At 41.9% G+C, this 12,500-nt stretch overlaps 1 long non-coding RNA gene across 1 annotated transcript in view; it reads left to right on the top strand.

The window, feature by feature from the left end:
• The window catches only part of LOC135112039 (uncharacterized), a 114,347-nt gene that overhangs the window by 82,711 nt on the left and 19,136 nt on the right, over positions 1-12,500 (top strand). Inside the window, exon 4 of the long non-coding RNA XR_010274010.1 lies at positions 12,189-12,231. This is a non-coding gene — a long non-coding RNA (uncharacterized LOC135112039). The remainder of the gene's footprint in view (positions 1-12,188; positions 12,232-12,500) is intronic.

Below are 12,500 nucleotides of genomic sequence, written 5' to 3'. Positions count from 1 at the left end.
AGTCTGAGGCATGGATGGGAGATTTTGAATGCAATATACAAAGATGGTTTTATGAGTAAGTTGATTTTTAATGTGTCTTTTGCACTCTCTGGTTCGCAAAGTTTATTTAATCGCATGTTTATCGATTAACGTTTATGAATTTCTTGTCGATAATTGCCAAGGGTGTAATCAGGGTTACCACTTTAACAGGATCGAACACTTTGCGGTTCTTTCCTTGCAATCGTCAGCATCGAAGGATAATCCGTTTGTTCTTCCAGATCCTTTCCTTCCTCCGTCATTGCGTGTCTGCTTTCTTCGTCTTATTTTAGCCTGTCTCATAATCAAGCTTTCCTCACTCCACATCCCTTCCAACCCTGGCTGCTTCGCTCATGTCACTTCATCCTCAGCTTTCATTGTAACTTTCTGATAACATATCCTTATTCTGTCTCTAAAGTGCTGCTTCACTTGTTTTCATGTATCTTCAGGTAACATAATATCTGCGCTCCCATTCCACATCCCTTCCTCTCATCTCCGCGTGCCTCTCCTCATCTTCTTGCAGTCTTTGTTGTCATGCTATCCACGTCTTGCTTTCCTGGGAATGTCTGAAAGCATGACTCGAGGAAGATGATCAAAGACAGCGTACGTTGTTTGGTGTCAAAATGAGGCAAGTAAGTGAAGTTAACGTGAGAAGACAACATGAGACAGAAGCACCATCTCTGTAACATTCTGGGCTACCGTTTTCTTCAGCATCCCGTTTTTCTTCGCCACCAACTTCCACTCATACGGTCCCAGGTCGCAGCTTTTTTCTTCCCGGTTATTTCTCCAACTTTCCCTGTACTGTCTTCTTCGGTTTTCCGTTTTCCCTCACCATCTAATTCCGGTCTTTTCGTTCAGTTCCCTTTCAAGCTTCAGGAAGTCTTCAGGAGCAGAGTCTTAGGAGAAGGGGAGCGCAAGAGAATTTGGCAAGTGCAGGAAGCAAGAGCAGGCACGTCAAATAGATAAGAGTGAAAGTTGAGTGTAAATTCTCCTATCCGTAACTCTAGCGCGAAAAGTTATGTTTGGAGGCTGAATGAATCTCTTTGGTCTTTGCTAATCTTTTCCTGTGGTCTTTAAAGGGTCAAGGAGGAATCTCTCTCTCTCTCTCTCTCTCTCTCTCTCTCTCTCTCTCTCTCTCTCTCTCTCTCTCTCTCTCTCTCTGTGTGTGTGTGTGTGTGTGTGTGTGTGTGTGTGTGTGTGTGTGTGTAACATTGGGAGGAAAATGTTATAGACGTTAATTAGATCTAGTGTGAGCATTTAGAGAGAAATCTTGAAATGACCGCTTTGTCAGAAGAGGAAAATCAGGCTAAACGGAAATTGCTGCAAGAGGAGAGCATGAAGCGAAGCTCCTCATCAAACCAAGAGACAGGGAAACGGAAAGAGAATAACTTGTGATGATGAGGGAAACGTAACAGAGCTGGACTGAAGGCAAACCATGGGAGAGATAGAACGAGCACTCTTTCTTCGTTCCGTATTTACCCCGCGAACCTTTTGATGCTTGTAGGAGTAGGTAGTGGAGGTGGTGGTGGTGGTGGTGCTCTCTTGCTGGTGCAGAGATGGAGAAATAGTCTTGTAAGTTGCTTTGTTGGGCTCATTTACATGCTTTAGGTGTGTTTCTACGTGTTCTTACTGCTTTGATGGTAATGATGATAATATAAACTTTGAAATTAACTTTAACCGCATGTGATGCTTTATTTGGTGCATTGGTTTTGAATTTAGTATTTTGTTCTAAACTTTTTTTTCTATTTCTCTACCTTTAACGCTACTGACCAACCCTTTACAACTTCTTTACCAACCAAGCACAATAAAAATCACCATTGTACATGCACCTAAGGATATGCAGACGCGGGAAACACTGCTAAAACAAAGGAGCAGGGGGACGAGGCGCTTAAATGAGAGAGGAACGAAGACGGAGCCAAGACCGCGAGCGTCCTTCAGTGATCGGGACGTGGCGGCCCAGTGCAGGGCTGCCAATCCTCCCGCGCCGAGCTAACACGTGGCATTGTAATAAAGGGGGCGGCAACGTTTTCTCTGGCAGCGGCGGCGGCGGCGGCGGTGCTGGTGGTGGTGGAGCAGGAGCATTATTGCATCATCCCTCCAGCCACCTCTACCACTCTTGCTTGCGGGCCGTCCAGCTGACTGACCATAACGGAGAGAGAAGAGATAGTAGTGGAGGAGGAAGGAAAGTGGCGTTAGCTTGGTAATATCGATCATGATTCTTCGCTTTTTGCCATGAACGGATCAACAACCCCTCCAGATATCAAAGGAGTGTTGAGGAATAGATATAACGAAGATGAGAAAGGTGGAAGCAGGAATGGTGGGGAAGGAAAATAAGGTTCGCCTAGTAATATCGATCATGATTCTGAGTTTCCCGCCATGAATAGAACCCATGACAGTACCGAGACAGCATAAAGAGCATTTAAAAGATGGGAAAAGTGGTAGGGAAGGAAAATGAGATTAGTTTTGTAATACTGACCACAAAATTTTCACTAGCCATGGACAGAACCCAAATTATTAACAGTAATTAAATTGAACAAGAGTGGTAGGGAAGGAAAATGAGGCTAGCTTCGTAACGTTGACCATAATTTTTCCACTAGCGAAAAGAATCCAAAATATCAGAGTATGACCATAAAGAATGAGAAAAAGAATGGCCATAATGATGATTAGAGATGGACGTGAGAGTGGTAGGGAAGCAAAGTGAGGCAAGCTTGGTAATATTGATCATGATTGGGTCCCGCCACTTCACTACTGGGCGGGAACAGTCTCGCACCCAAAATATTAACGGGGTATCGAGACCAGCGTTACTGTGGTCCGCGGTACTAAAACTCACGTATACATAAATCCCATGTACTCTACAATCTCGCCCCCACGCACGCAGATACGCATACGAAACACATACACGGGAAACGTACACGAAGGCACACATGGCTTGCCTCAGACACGCACGCAGGCCAAAACTTACCCACTTACACAGCCACCTCTAACCTTGGTGAAATGTACACACGGAGGAACTTTTAACGTACACGTGTATGTAAAAGGTTACCTCGTGTGTGTGTGTGTGTGTGTGTGTGTGTGTGTGTGTGTGTGTGTGTGTGTGTTATAACAATTACCATGACTTTTCCTGAGTACACCGCTCTCTCTCTCTCTCTCTCCTCTCTCTCTCTCTCTCTCTCCTCTCTCTCTCTCTCTCTCTCTCTCTATCTCTCTCGTGTTTACGTCAGACTGCTGTTTCTTTGTATATCACGTTCTCTTATTCTCTGTTATGTCTGTTTTATATATTTAGTTTTTTTTTTTTCTTTTCTATTAAGATGTATTAATCAGTTTATCGTTCCCAACAATGTATGCAGTTAATCATTACCCTGCGCGCACACACACACACACACACACACACACACCACACACACACACACACACACACACACACACACACACACACACACACACACACACACACACACACACACACACACACCTTTGTCTCCTTTCCTCCCTCATCACTCATCAGTTTTCCATCACATTTGCGACACTCATTTCCTCTTGTATCCCCGTCCTCTATTTCAGCCCTGTCCTCGTCCTCGTCCTTGCTTTGCCCTTGTCCCAGTCTTCAGCCGTAGTCTTCGATCCTTTGTCCTCGCCCTTGTCCTCGTTATCGCCCCTCACTCTAGTCTTCGATCCTCTTGTCCTTCGTAGTGTTTCATGGATGGCGTATTTAGCCTTACCTTCAGTCTTCGATCTCCTTGTCCTCGCCCTTGCCCTGAATCATTGTCACTGTCTTCGTCTTTGTACTTGGCCTTTTTTTGAGTCTTCGATTCTCTTGTCCTCTCCTTTCTCTTAGTCTTCAATCTTCTTGTCCTCGCCTTTCCCCTCTATCTAGATCATTATTGTCCTCGTCTTTGTCCTTGGTCTTGTCCTCGGTCTCGTCCTCGGGTTCGTTCTAGGGCTTGTTAATCAAATCGCGTCACGGTTAAGACATCACGGCGGAGGAACTGAGTGCGTAATGTCACGTGACTCATTTGTACACGTAACCTTAACCCAACCAGAGAGAGAGAGAGAGAGAGAGAGAGAGAGAGAGAGAGAGAGAGAGAGAGAGAGAGACCACCACCATCACCACCGCCACCACCACCACTACTACCACCACCACGACTCCTTCCGTAATTTAAGGCAATGATGTTGATTTACGAGGGTCTTTTTTACTGCTGGGGATGACAGGTAGCCGCTGCCGTCCAGTTTATTAGGGGTGTCGGTGAGGCGCTAATGTTTGCTGCTGCCTTGGAGGATTGAGGTGGTCGAGGTGGGTTAAGTTTGTGATTTTAAGTGTTAATGACAGAGAGAGAGAGAGAGAGAGAGAGAGAGAGAGAGAGAGAGAGAGAGAGAGAGAGAGAGAGAGAGAGAGAGAGAGATGGAAGACGCGACAAAGGCAGAGATATAGACAGAATAAAAATATTTCGCTGGGTTAATTTAAATAGACGAACAGCGGAAGTGTAGGATGCTAGAGAGAGAGAGAGAGAGAGAGAGAGAGAGAGAGAGAGAGAGAGAGAGAGAGAGAGAGAGAGAGAGAGAGAGAGAGAGAGAGAGAGAGATACCTTTGTCAAGCAGTGAACTTCCAATAACCAATAAATATAATGATGAAAACAATAGTGATGATAATGATGAAATTACATATGCATAATGTAAATGGATATGATGCAGAAGGAGATCGATGTTATGATTGTAATGGAGGTGAATGAGAGGCACGAGAGGCCGCGTCTTGCAACCAAACCACGTCGGAGAAATAATGAACCTATTTCCTCCTATCACTTTAAAAGCCAAACATTATGAAGCTGGAATCGTTTACTTCGAGGTCAGTATTCGTAAACATTTCAGCTCCTTATCTCGACTCTGGTAAACTCAGATGAAAGTGACTATTTTCAAGGGTGTTTTCATGAGTGTAGCAATGTTTCAACAAGGTCTCTACTCGTATACCATCAATAGGAAAAGGATAATCAGAACCTGACTAATTAAATGTACGTCCTTTGAACCTTATCCTTAAGAGAGATTATTATTTATTATTATTTATTAGATTATGAAGAGAGATTAATTATTTCCAGTTTATTAACCCCAAGGAAATTGCCTACCTCAACCTTGTTATTTCCCTTATGTTCCCGTGTTTGTATTGCTTGTATTGCTTGTATTGCGCCACACACCGCCTCGGAAACTCCCCCGTCCAAGGCTGCGCTGCGCCAACACAAACACCTCCCGAAATGATGGCGAGAGGAAATAGTTGTGGGATATGAACACTAGTTTTTATGCGAGACCTTGAGTACTGCGTCTCTCTCTCTCTCTCTCTCTCTCTCTCTCTCTCTCTCTCTCTCTCTCTCTCTCTCTCTCTCTCTCTCTCTCCGCAGTACACTATCTCCACCCCACTCTTCTTTATCCACTTTCTCTGGTTGCTTACACGTCCATACGCCCTATTACCCTCCCATCTCCCTCCCATAACCCTCCCATCACCCTCCCGTCACACCCTCACCGCCGCACGCTACACTGCTTACTCCCATCACGCCGTAAGTTATCGATCGTGAACGAAAATTTGGGGTCGGGAGGCGGAGGAGAGAGTTCATGGAAAAGTCATGGTAACCTTTTGGTGCAAGAGGTGCAGACGTGGCCGACCGTCCCGTCTGTCCTTTTCCAAGTCAGTGTAGAAGCAAAGCCACGTCTTTCCCTACGAGGCTGTGCGAGGATAACGTCAAATTTGCGGTGTTTTGGCTTCATAGAGCGGTTCAGCGGCGTAGCGAAAATAGTTAGGTTACTGGATGCATTTGTGTTAGAGGTAGTCGTTTCCTGTTGCAGTATTCTTATTCTAATCCAGGTGTTACGTGAGGTGCGTTTCCTCAGCTAAACTGCCGCCGTTCCTTCATGATTCGTTCCTCTGGTTTAGGTTTGACGGGGAGATCCATGTTGAAGGAAGTGATCTTTTGATGAATGTTACTAAATTGGACTGCAGCGATGCCATACAGTACGCAAGCTCATTATTTAGTTGAGTATTTCTGCACGAGGAACGCTGATTTCATTCGACAAGAATACCTCCGGCAAATTGTGTTGAAGGAAGCTATTTGCGAGGAAACGTTTATGAAGGGAACGTTTTCTGTGTAATGTTGGCTTAATTTTGATGCAACTACGTATGTAAATGGGTTGAGGTGCGAGAATTGAATGCGTTTTTTGTACGATTCGGTAGTTTTTGGAGATTTATTTATGTATTTATTTATGTATTTATTTATTTTTTATGTATTAGGTTTGAACTTTTACTGCTGGATGTTTGGAGCTGTATTGAGTGAATTTCTTAATGAGTTATGGTGTGAAACTCTAAATGTGTTTTATTTATTCATTTATTTATTTATTTTATTGATTTATTGACGATTTATTTTCTGGTATTTGTTAGCTTCTGAAGAATTTATTTTGATGTAAAGTTTGTGTCTTTAATGAAGGAAGCTCGAGACTGTTTTGAGTGGATGATTGAAGGCGAGTCTCGATGCTGTGCAAGTAAGTGGGTCTGATAATGTTTGTTCGGCGTCTCTGAGCAGCTCGTTAGTGTGGTGCTGAGTGCGTCTTTTACAATCGGAAAACCGTTTTCTTTCCTTCTTCTATTTCAGTGAGATAATTGTAAATATCTTGTGCACCTGTCTGCCTTTCTGTCTATTTGTCTCTGTCTGTTTGTTTATCTCTCCGTCTGCCTATTTCTGTCTACTTCCGTGTCTCTTAAGTTGACGGGGAGAGTCTTTTTCTCTTTCATTCCTGCTTTCCTACGTGTAATTTATTGGTATTAATAAGTAGATTAGTACTCAGGCTCGTTATAGACCAATAGGATCTCTCTCTCTCTCTCTCTCTCTCTCTCTCTCTCTCTCTCTCTCTCTCTCTCTCTCTCTCTCTCTCTCTCTCTCTCTCTCTCTCTCTCTGGTGACCTTTGAGAGCCAGGCTTCTAACAAGACACACTATTCATACTCAGTCGTCCCCGCCCTCCAGCAGTGGCCTCTCCTGCACACAAATTTTCCTGTTTCCCTTAAAAAAAAAAAGGAGAAAAGAAGAAGAGGGGGAACTTTTAAAAGAGCATCGCATTTCAGTACCTCGCAGTTGCCACGTTCTTGCTTTTTTTTTTTTTTTTGAGGCGTTTGAGTAAATAACGGCAGGAAGTTGATATTTGTTAGAGTAAATTGACCTTTTAAGATTGGAAATAGTGTTTTTTTCTTTCTTAGTGCTTTATAGTGGGAATATTTGCTTTATTTAATGTCTTTAATGCAGGAATAGTGATTGCTCATATTTCTATGCTAATTAAATGTAGATTTTATAATAAGTAATTTTTCATTGTATTAATATAATGATCTGTTTACCTAATCGGCTTTACAGTTTTCTATTTTATGCTTTATTGACTCTGCTTTCGATGATTTGAACCTCCCGATGTGCGGCGCCATTATGACATCAATCTGGAGCCGAGCATCAGTCAGTCAGTCAGTTAACGCGATTAATAACAAGTAGGGAAACGCGAGAGTGATGAGAGAACCCGCAAAAATGAAGGACAAGAGATATACTTCTATTTCAGAACGGGTCTTGACTCTTTCACTGCGATATGCAACACCTCACAGCATTAAGAAAAAAAAAAAAAAACGAAATCTAAATAAACACGAACAAAAAAGAAGAAAAAAAAAAGAATGAAGACAATATATTTATAATTTTTTTAGTCAGTTAGTGGTTAGGAGAGAGATTTACAGAAACACACATACACACACACACACACACACACACACACACACACACACACACACACACACACACACAATTATATAGATTTCAAGGAAGGAATATTTGTTTGATCATTCTGTTTTTAGTTCACTTGGGGCTGAGTTCGGCCAGCTCGCCTCCTCTCTGGGTCCGAATTAGAGAAGGTTTGAGGTCTAACTTTCCCATTCCAGGCTTCCCATGAGAGGCTGGAGTGTGTTGGTTAGCTTCTCTCCCGGGTTTACTCTCACTCTCTCACTCTCTCTATCGGTGTGCTTTATAAACCCATCCGCGTCACTCAAAATATTTTCCTGATGATAGAATAGGTAAAGAAAAAAATGGAACAGCGAGAAGACAGCATTTACTGGATTAGAGAAATAAGAAAAAATACGAGAATAAGAAAGAAATGATAAAATAAAGCAAGAGGAATACATTATTTTGGTGGATGAAGAAAGGATGATACGAATGAGAGAAGCGCAATATTTTCCCTTGATTAAAAATGGATCCCATGAAAATAGAAAGAAAATGAGAGAGAGAGAGAGAGAGAGAGAGAGAGAGAGAGAGAGAGAGAGAGAGAGAGAGAGAGAGAGAGAGAGAGAGAATAATTAAGAGGAAACAAAAAAGACAAAAAAAAAAACAACTAAAGGACACAATACATTCATAAATTAAGAAGGAAAAGTCAATACGAAAATAAGAAAAAAATTAAAACCTTCCCTACATAAACAAATAAAAGACAAAAAAAAAAAAAAAGAGAGAGACAAAAGACAAAGAAGAAGAAGAAGAAGAAGAAGAAGAAGAAGAAGAAGAAGAAGAAGAGCAAATCCTTCATTCCATCCATCATGAAATAATTACGTTCCATTTCAACCTCTACTTTTTTCCCCCTAACTCATTTTTTTTTTCTTTTATTCCGGAGATAATGAAAAGTAATAAAGCAAAACAAAATCCCTGGCCAGTGCTTCCCTTGGGACTCTCGTGACTCGTGCCCCTCAAGACCAGAACTCCTCCATGCATAATTTGCTGCACGTTTCACTCTCTCTCTCTCTATTAGCTATTCTTTTCAAATGCGCGGCTTAGAAAATATATCTATTCAGACAGCGTACTCAGGGAGAAGCTAGGTAGGTATGGAGGTAGGAGGGTAGGTAGGTACGCTCTCTCTCTCTCTCTCTCTCTCTCTCTCTCTCTCTCTCTCTCTCTCTCTCTCTCTCTCAGCATTTATCTCGTTAAGGAAAGCAAATTTGTCCCTTTTTTTCATAAATTATACAAACTTTATAATGTAGAACCATCGGAGATTCATTGGTCCAGTAGCTTTTGAATTCGTAGAAATAAAGGTACTGTCTTTTAATGTGTATATTGCATTTATAGGACCCCACTGTAGTGCTAACGTCTTGGTGTCTTGCCGCAGCTTGCTTTGACGGACTGAGTTGGAAGTTGTGATTTCAAGGGTGTTTTCGTGATTATCCTAATAGTTTCAAAAGGATTCTTCACCATCTATGATCAGAGAGAGAGAGAGAGAGAGAGAGAGAGAGAGAGAGAGAGAGAGAGAGCCATATTAATAATCACGTAGACTGAAATTATTCCCGTGTTTTGAAGTACTTTGGGTTCCTAAGGACTATTTAAAACACCACAGCTAGTTCTTGGTTCTTGTGAATATTATTTTTTCTATGTCAATGCAAACAGTTCTTTCATCACTCTTAATGTTAACAAAGGACGAGCATATAAGCAGGAAGGCTAAGCAAGGAGGTGCAATGTAATGTAGGTAACTGTCCTTGCCCTGACTGTGGTGTGTCGGGAGGGAAACATTTTGATTAGTCCCCCTGCTTGCACCGGGTGAGTTTTCTCTAGTGGCTGAGAGAGCGGCGCCATCTCTCTCTCTCTCTCTCTCTCTCTCTCTCTCTCTCTCTCTCTCTCTCTCTCTCTCTCTCTCTCTCTCTCTGTGTGTGTGTGTGTGTGTGTGTGTGCATACATTGACGCTCTCTCTTGTATATATATCTAACATCCACCCACCACCCCTAACACACACACACACACACACACACACACACACACACACATACATGTATAAACCGTCACATGCACACACATACCTATAAAAATACACGTCATAAAAAATAAATACGATCCATATGATTACACAAACACACGCGTGGCAATGAAAGAGAGGGGAGAGAGACAGATGAATAAAAAAAAAAACAAAAAAAAACATGGTGTAAAAGATAAAAAAGGAGAGAGAGAGAGAGAGAGAGAGAGAGAGAGAGAGAGAGAGAGAGAGAGAGAGAGAGAGAGAGAGAGAGAGAGAGAGAGAGAGAGTGATGAGGGTTTGAAATAAAGAACATTCCACTACGAACACAAGGACAAACAGACAAACAGGTAACTACCGAGAATTATACACTATTACTACTGTCTCTGTTTGGTATCTTCTCATAATTCCTAATAATAATAAAAAAAATATAAGTATGAAAGATATATAAGTATTTCCTCTATTCCACCACCACCGCTATCACCACCACCACCACCACCACCACCACCTCTAAAGTAGTCGTGGATTATGTATTTTAATTTCAATATACTGTAGATGATTTTCCTGAATTGATCTAGTGCGTGTAGAGGAATGGAATCCAACATCTCAGCAAGGAAGAAAGGGAGTGGTACTGTTTGACCTCCCTTGTGTGTCCTTTGTAAAACCCTTTGTAATTATCATCACCTTATACTTGCTCTCATAAAAAAGAAAAAAAAAACACAAGATGATAAAAATACAAAGGAAGCTGCAAAAAAGCCATCAGACCTACATTTGTGAGTCCCTGCATGAAACGTACCTACCTGTTTTCACCTATCACTCTCATCCAAGTTTACCTTTAAAGAGTCGGCATCAACAACGTGATTGCCGAGCCTGTTCTGCTCATCTACCACTCTGCTTAAGAACCAATCCCTTCTTCGCTCGTTTTTAAATCTATCAAGCTTGAGCCACTTATTTCTTGTCCTATTCTGAGTATTTCGCAGCCCGTATTCTTAAACACTTCAAATTTTCATCAAGATTATTTTCAAAGGCCACAGAGATGATTAATCGGATTCTCATGGGAGCCTTTCCGATTATGATGAAGAATAAATATTAAACCATCACTTTATCCACGGAAACGCCCCTGAAAACCGCTGTAACTTCCACTATAGACCCTGATGCAACTAGTCTAGGCGCTAAAAAGTTTGAGAATGCGATCAACTCAAGCTTGCCAAGTTACGAAGACTCTAATGAACAGTCTTGTGTCCATGCTTAGAAGGAGGAGTTAGAGGGGGAAGGATGCACAAGAAGAGCTAATGGTATGTAATGGGGAAGTGGTAGGACGACAGGAATAAGCGGGGGAATGGATGCAATGGCGAGAATATGGTTTCAATGTGTTAATGGGCATGAATGATGAAGATAGTGCTAATGAATGTGTGAATGATGAAAAAAAAATGGAATGGATTGAATTTTTAGTGCTGGAATTAGAGAGAGAGAGAGAGAGAGAGAGAGAGAGAGAGAGAGAGAGAGAGAGAGAGAGAGAGAGAGAGAGAGAGAGAGAGTACACAAACAGTTACCCCTTTTTTGCTTGTTTCTCTGCGCGGCGTTATTTATTCAAGCCGCAGGTGCGTGAAGCAAATTATTCATGCTTCATCAGGACGTTTCGAAACCCAAGCAAAAAACACACTGAAAAGTTCCCCCTCCGGCCCTGCACTAGAAAGAGAGAGAGAGAGAGAGAGAGAGAGAGAGAGAGAGAGAGAGAGAGAGAGAGAGAGATTTAACTAATTTCTATCATTACTCATTCCATTTTTTTTCATGGTTCCGTTAGGTTTGAGGTATTTTATGTGGTTGTTTGTAGTGATTTCTGCGTTTCTATGTTTTCGTCTGTCTGTCTGTCTGTCTGTCTGTCTGTCTGTGCCTGTCTATTTGTCTGTCTGTCTGTCTTTCTGTCTGTCTCCGTCTCTCTCTCTCTCTCTCTCTCTCTCTCTCTCTCTCTCTCTCTCTCTCTCTCTCTCTCTCTCTCTCTCTCTCTCTCTCTCTCTCTCTCTCTCTCTCTCTCTCTCTCTCTCTCTCGTTCCAAACAAAATACAAATGTTTCCCCTGAAAGACGAATGTTTCAGAGCTCAAGAGTTCTCGCCTTGGGAAGAAATGGCATTTTAATTTTTGATGAGACTTCTTCACATTTTCGTTTTCCTTTTTTTTTCTTTTTCACATTTTTGGCGGGAAAGGTGTGCGCGCTTTCACATCATTTTTGCTTTTCCCTTTAGATTTTTACCTCGGCAAAATTTCAGCGGAGTAAAAAAGCCTTGTAATGTAAACTCAACTATTTTCCTTGGAATTTCGCAACGAGTCTTGACAGTTTTCTGAGCGCTCAAGGCATACGAGAGATTTTGCATTACTTCATATTAATGGTTTTTCGCTTCTCTCTTTGCAGACGTCGGAGGTTCTTCGTCCTGCACCGCCAGACTCCCTGACGAGTGAGTACTTGGCCTTTCAGTGACTGCTGGCTCGGTAATTAGGTAACCGTGCACAGTACATTTTCATTGACATTTCTATGTCCATACTTCTAAAGATCCGTAATCTCGACTACTTTTGACAGGCTGTAGAAGAAGTTGTTAAAAGTTTTATTAATATAACTTCTATTTCCGTACTTCAAAACACTTCGTTATCTCCATTACTTGCAACAGGCTGTAATGGAAGTTACTAAGGATTTCGAGAGTGCTTTTATGCTTGCACTGGTAGTTTA

This window comes from Scylla paramamosain, chromosome 23 (genome assembly GCF_035594125.1).
Source record: "Scylla paramamosain isolate STU-SP2022 chromosome 23, ASM3559412v1, whole genome shotgun sequence".
In the NCBI taxonomy this organism is placed as follows: domain Eukaryota; kingdom Metazoa; phylum Arthropoda; class Malacostraca; order Decapoda; family Portunidae; genus Scylla; species Scylla paramamosain.
Note: the sequence above shows the minus strand (reverse complement) of the source record. Positions and strands in the feature narration are given on the sequence as shown.